The sequence below is a fragment of the Triticum aestivum genome, chromosome 1B, assembly GCF_018294505.1.
Source record: "Triticum aestivum cultivar Chinese Spring chromosome 1B, IWGSC CS RefSeq v2.1, whole genome shotgun sequence".
Classification (NCBI taxonomy): Eukaryota; Viridiplantae; Streptophyta; class Magnoliopsida; order Poales; family Poaceae; genus Triticum; species Triticum aestivum.
In genome coordinates, this window is record NC_057795.1 from 651675298 (window position 1) to 651682411 (window position 7114).

Sequence of the window (7114 nt, forward strand, 5' to 3'; positions counted from 1 at the left end):
TGGCGCAGGTTGGAGGAGCAAACCATGAGAAGCAGTGAGACAGACATAACGCAGGATACGCTTCATAGCTGACCAATGAGAAGTCCTGGGTGCATGGAGAAACTGACAAACACGGTTGACTGCATAAGAGACATCTGGTCTGGTGATAGTAAGATACTGCAGACCTCCAACAAGACTACGGTACTCAGTGGCATCATCAGGTGAAAGAGGATCTCCATCAAGAGCAGACAACCGATCAGTGGCAGACATCGGAGTACTGGAAGGTTTACACTTCAACATACCAGCACGACGCAACAGGTCAAGAGCGTACTTCTTCTGAGAAAGAGTTAACCCAGCAGAAGACCGTGAAACCTCCAGGCTAAGGAAGAAGTGTAGAGCACCAAGGTCCTTGACAGGAAAATCACCACTCAAAGCAGCCACAAGACGATCAGCAGCAGCATCTGAGGAACTGATGAGGATGATATCATCAACATAGACCAGCAAGTACATCGTAACCTCAGGTCGCTGAAGAAGAAACAGTGATGTGTCAGCAGTGGAGGGAATAAAACCAAGCGCCCGCAGAACAGAGCCAAGACGTGCATGCCATGCACGAGGAGCCTGTTTGAGCCCATATAGCGCCTTGACAAGACGACAGAGATGGTGAGGACGATCAGGATCCACAAACCCTGGCGGCTGTCGCATATAAACCTCCTCCTCCAAAACTCCATGCAAGAAAGCATTCTGCACATCAAGTTGACGAAGGAACCATCCTCGAGTAACAGCAAGGGACAGCAGCAAACGAATAGTAGTGGGCTTGATAACTGGACTGAATGTGTCTGCATAATCAAGACCATACCTCTGTTTGAAACCCTTAGCAACTAGCCTTGCTTTGTACCGTTCAATGGAGCCATCAGCATGCCTCTTGACTTTAAACACCCATTTAGAATCAATAATGTTGATCCCAGATACTGGAGGAACAAGCTGCCATGTGTCATTCTGCAACAATGCCTGAAACTCCTGTTCCATCGCAGCATGCTAGTGAGGAATGCTCAGGGCAGCCTGAAAGTGACGAGGCTCAACAGTAGGATCCTCCACAGCATGAGCCATACAAGCAGCAAGCCACGCGACAGTCCCATCAGTACGAATCTTTGGCTGGAACACTCCTGTCTGGCTGCGTGTGCGGGCTCGAGGAGCAGCAGCAGGTGGCGGCAACACCGGGCTGGACTCGGGTGGCGACAGAGGCGAGGCCGAGCCACCCGAGCTCACACCAGAGCCTGGTGATGTTGGAGAGCTAGGCGGCGTGGAGCCCGCGCCCGAGCTCACGCCGGAGCCAGGCGACGTTGTGGCCGGCGAGACCGGCCCATTTGGAGCCAGACCCGACCCCCGTGAAGAAGCGCCTGACCCAGGCGAGTAGGCGGCCGGCTCGGGGGAGGCCCGCACCGAGGCAGCGGCCGGCTCGGGAGAGGCCCGCGCCGAGGCAGCGGCTGGCTCGGGGGAAGCCCGCGAGGGGGGCAGGGGCGATGCCCGGGTGGTGGCTGCGGGTGCAGCCCCGGCGGGTAGGCGGGCGCCGCCCGATATGCATGCCCCATGCAGAGGACCAACGTCCAAGTCCAGGGCTGCTGGCGGTGCCTGTTCCTCAAGGAGCTCAAGACGAGCACCACGTCCAACACCTGCAGCATGATTAGGAAGCAACGCAGGAGCATATGCAACATCTACAAATTGGTCAGGCGAAGGTGTGGTAGAAGAAACGTCCGGTAGAGGAGTGATAGAGTTGTTCGGAAGTGCACGAAAAGGGAACACATTCTCATCAAACACGACATCACGAGAGATGTAAACGCGATTGATGGGAACATGTAGGCATTTGTACCCTTTGTGAAGGGAACTATAGCCAAGAAAAACACACTTTTTCGACCGAAACTCTAGCTTATGTTTGTTATACGGACGCAAATGAGGCCAACAAGCACACCCAAAAACTTTGAGAAAAGTGTAGTCTGGAAGTTCATTGAGCAAGAGTTCAAGTGGAGTTTTCATATTCAGTAGTCGTGAGGGCAGCCTATTGATCAAAAAATAGGCAGTGAAAAAAGCATCACTCCAGAACCTAAAGGGAACGGAGGCATGAGCTAATAAAGTAATGCCAGTTTCTACAAGATGACGATGCTTATGTTCAGCAGTCCCATTCTGCTGATGTGTATGAGGACAAGACACACGATGTGTGATCCCAAGTTTGTTAAAAAACAAGTTGAGATTATGATATTCACCCCCCCAGTCGGTTTGAACATGAATAATTTTCTGACTAAGGAGACGCTCAACGTGTGCTTGAAACTGTAGAAAAACATCAAACACATCAGACTTTTTCTTAATAAGATAAAGTCAAGTAAACCGACTGTAAGCATCAATGAAACTGACATAATAATTGTGTCCACTAACAGACGTTTGGGCATGACCCCACACATTGGAAAAAACAAGCTCAAGAGGATGTTTCACAACACGACTAGACTCTGAAAACGGAAGTTGGTGACTCTTGCCCTGCTGACAGGCATCACAAATAGTTTCAGCAGTTTTATTTGACACAACTGGTAGCTCATGGCGATGTAACACATGACGAGCTATAGGAGCAGCAGGATGACCAAGGCGCGCATGCCAATGTGTAGGAGACACACGAACACCACTGAGCCCCTGGGGAGAAAGCTGCATAGGAGGTGCAGTTGGCGCGTCAAGTCCGTACAGGCCACCGCGAAGACGACCGCTAAGCAGAACGGCCCTCGTGTCCCGATCCTTGATAAAGAAACGAAAAGGATGAAACTCAGCAAGGACATTATTATCACGAGTAAGTTGTGGAACAGATAACAAACTACGTGAAGCAGTGGGAATACAAAGAACATTAGAAAGATGCAGTTTTCGTGAATTGTGTGCAAGAAGTGATGCCTGACCAACATGAGAGATGCGCATACCTGCTCCATTAGCGGTGTGCACCTGATCATGGCCACGATATGGCTCCTGAGTGGAGAGCTTGCCCATGTCGTTGGTGAGGTGGTTCGTAGCGCCCGTGTCCATGTACCATGTAGGATCAATGGAGTAAGACGGAGTGCGGCCATGCTCAGGACCCGTCACTGCGGCCGCGGCCTGCTTTTCATTCCCTTTGCCATTGTTGCCGAGGCCCAGGAAGTCTTGCTTGTAACGAGGATGACAGCGAGACGCAACGTGGCGCTCAATGCCACAGAGCTGACAGGCCTGCGGAGCTCCGCAGGAAGAGCAACATGCCACCGGCCGGTTACCTCCCGTGATGTTCGGAGCATTGCCCCGCGAGGCCGGCTGTGAAGATGGCGCCGGTCTACCCCCCGAAGATGACGCCCGGGAGGTTTTGCCACGAGTGGCCGCATTGGCGGAGGCAAAGCCAGGGGAGGCGCGGCACGCCTTGATGCGCTGTTCACGACCAAGGAGGCGTGCATAGAGCTCCCGTGGTGGGAGCGGATCATCACGGCCATGGACGTTCTCAACGAGGTTGTCATAGTCATCATCAAGCCCGTTAAGCACGAAGGTGGTAAACTCCTCATCCTGCAGTGGCTGGCCAACGGAGGCCAACGTGTCGGCGAGACCCCGCATCTTGTTGAAGTAGTCCGTGATGCTGAGGTCACCAAGCTTAGTCTCACCCAGCTCAGTGCGTATAGAGTGAGCACGCGCCTGAGACTGAGAGGCGAAGCTGGTGTGAAGGGCCGCCCATGCCTCTCGAGACGTAGCGGCGAAGATGACCAACGACGAGACACTCGGGGTGAGCGAGGACTGGATGGCAGAGAGGATGGCCTGATCCTGGGCCACCCAGGTGTGATATGCCGGGTGATGAGGAGGCGGACACGGGATGGATCCGTCAACGTAGCCTTCCAGGTAGCGGCTCCGCAGAAGAGGCATCACCTGAGCACGCCAGGACAAGTAGTTGTCCGGCGTGAGCTTCACCGGCAACAGGTGCGAGAAGTAGAACGGGGCCGGCATCGCAGTCAGATCGGTAGGAGCGTGCGGCGGTGCATAAGGGCCCAGCGAGGGCACCGCCCCGGGATGCGCCGAAGGCACCGAGTAGAGCGGCTAGTGCCCTGGGGATGCACCCGGAGCCCCGTACAGCGAGGCAGCCGCAGCCCCATGCGGCGCCGCGCCGGGCTGAGGCAGCGCCGAGTAGGCAGGGGCGACGCCGGGTAGTGATGCGTCGGGGGCGCGGCGTAGGGTGGCGGCGGGGCGCCGTATCCGGGCGGCGGCAGGCCGTAGTAGGACGGCGGGGCGCCGTGGCCTTGTGGCGGGGCGACGTAGGGTTCCGGCGGCGGCGGCGCCCCGTAGCCTGGTGGCGGGGCGACGTAGGATCCCTGCGGCGGCGGAGCCCCGTAGGGCGGAGCCGGATGGGACGACGACGGTGGCGGCCCGCCATGGACAGGGGCAGGGGCGCTGCCTGTGGAGGGATCCACACCGATCGCTTGGGAGATCGGCTCGCCTGGAGAGGAAGAGGATGCAGAAGCATCGTAGGCCATTGCAAGGGGCCGCGAGGCAAGGAACGATGAGGCAAGGGCCGGCGCCGGGGCGGCGGAGGGGGCGACGACGGTGGTCGGCGCGGCAGCGGCGGCGGCGGCGGCTGCGGCGGAAGCGGAAGACATCGTAACCTAAACTGATACCATGTAAGACAAATATTTTGGTGGACTGCTCGACACCTCAAGGGGGTGCGGCTATCTCATTATATATAAGTACTAAAGGGTACAATATACAAGTCTACGTATACACAAGTCTACGTACATATACAGTCTAACAAACCTTGCAACGCTGAGCCGAGCTATAGTGTGGATGCATGCACCGGGCCGGCGCTCCGGCGCTTGCAGGTAGCTGCCAGCTCGGGAGAGACATGCATGGATCGATAATGCATGTGTGCACGTACACGTACGTCTCGCCCTGAATCCTGACTGCAATTGTGTCCCTCCCGCCGAGTGATCGCCATCACATTGCATGCGACTCCGTACATAACGTACGACTTGAATTATCTTGCATGGATCAGGATCACATTCCTGTGCGGGCTAGTGCGATCTACCGATGGAACTCGTCACCAGCCGCGAGCCGCCCCACCGGAACACGGAGCTAGCGCCTAGCAGTAGTAGTACACCTAGGACCTGGCCGTCGCCTCCTGCGTCTGGTCTCCACGGGGATGTATCTGGTGCACCGGAGCAATTTGTGCTACCGGTGCACTTATCGTCCCTTGCACATTAAAAAATATTCAAAAAAAGTCAAAAACAAATTAGTGCATTGACACAAAATCAATGTATGTTGTCATAAACATTTAAATCAATATTCAAGACATTGCTCGAGATACAAAAATAACAAATTTGACATTGAATAGTACATAACACAAGTTTGGGCTTCAGTTTTGGCCCATTAGCACATTGACGTCAAATTTGTCATTTTTGTATCCTGCTCATTATTTTGAATTTTGATTTGAATTTTTGTGACAACATACATTGATGTCGTGTCGATGCACTAAATTATTTTTGAATTTTTTGGAACATTTTTGAATGTGCAACGGGGTCCAGTGCACCGGTAGTACCAATTCCATTGGTGCACCGGTAGTACCAATTCCCTTGGTGCACCAGATACGCTCCCGGTCTCCACGAATCTACCAATACATAGATTTGATGCATAGTGGATTGCTGCTCGCCGTAGCAACATACCGACTATACATAAGAGCATCTACAGCACCTTAAACATGTGTTAAACATCCGAACGAGCGGCCCGGTCACTCACTGATAAAAAAATCAGACCCACCCGGACGCCTCAAATCAGCCTCAAACGCACGGGCTGACCAACACCCCTCGTATCAACCCCAAATCTGAGGCAGTACGAGGAGGCCCGGACGCGTCTGGCACGTCGGACTGACAGTTGGGTCACACATGAAATCGTCTGGAAACCCCAATGATTTGGCAGACATCTTCTCCGGTGGGGGTGAAAGTCGCCCGAGGCCAAAGTTCGTCTATTTAAGTCGGACGGTGTCCTCCAACCCGAGCCACATCCTCTTCCTCCCTCTCAGTGCCACCAGCCGGAGCCTATTCATATCTCTCCTCCCGCCTTTGCCATGGCCCGACAGAAAAAAGACCATGTACAATATGCTAATGTCGGGGTGTCGGTTCCAAATTCAGGACGAGATCCAGGTGAGGCGAGGCAAGGCGAGGTGCTCCGCCCGGATCATAATCGACCTGCCTCCAGAGTCGTCGAAGCCGGAGGAGGAGGTGGAGGAGGAAGGGAGGGGAGCAGCAGCCGGAACCCATGGACGGGGCGGGTCCGAAGGAGGAGGAGGAGCCGTAGTCGATTGCGGAGTTTGCCATGGAGGACACCATGGCAGAGTTCGAGGTTGCCCTAGCGGCGGAGATGGCAGAACAGACCGCCATCCTCGAGTCCATCCAAGATGAGACATACGTGGAGTCCAACCGGCGATCCGGCAACAAAATGCGGAGACAGAGGCATTTTCAATGAGGTGGAAGCGGAGATGGGGGCAAAAGGCTGCCGCGGAGTCGGAGATGCATTTGCCGCCCAATGTGCCCGAAGCCCGGAACGGCGATGGTGGTCATCTCTAACGACAACAAGTCTTCTAGTGTAGGTTTAGTTGATCTACGTACGTACTACATACATGTTTACTTTGCATGGTTTGTATGATTTTAAGGGTAAAAGTATAAGGTATTCGAATGCAAAGATGAAAATTTAAAGGTTGTCCGGTCACTGCACCCACACGCGGTGCATCCGCAGGCGTTTGAAGGGCAAGATTTGATGTATCCGGCTATAGATGCTTTAAGTTGTTTAAAAATGAAGTATCTTTTAAGAAGTCAATCTTGCGTACCACTGGATTATAAAATACAAGGAATGTTCTTTTTCTTCTTCATCAGGCTTTCTTCCTCCTCCAATTATTCCTTCTTCGTTGTTTGTCTTTCGTTCGCTTCATGCCCGCGGCGTGTGACGAGGACATTGTGTGATTTGAGAGGAAACTAATACTGAAAGGGCCTCTACCCACGCCGGTTAACCCTTGAATTCTTTTTTTTCTGCAAAAAGAATTTAGAACTATTGTAGAAGTTCATCAGAAGTGTAAAACAATTCAAGCATAATAAAAGATACTTTAAGGACT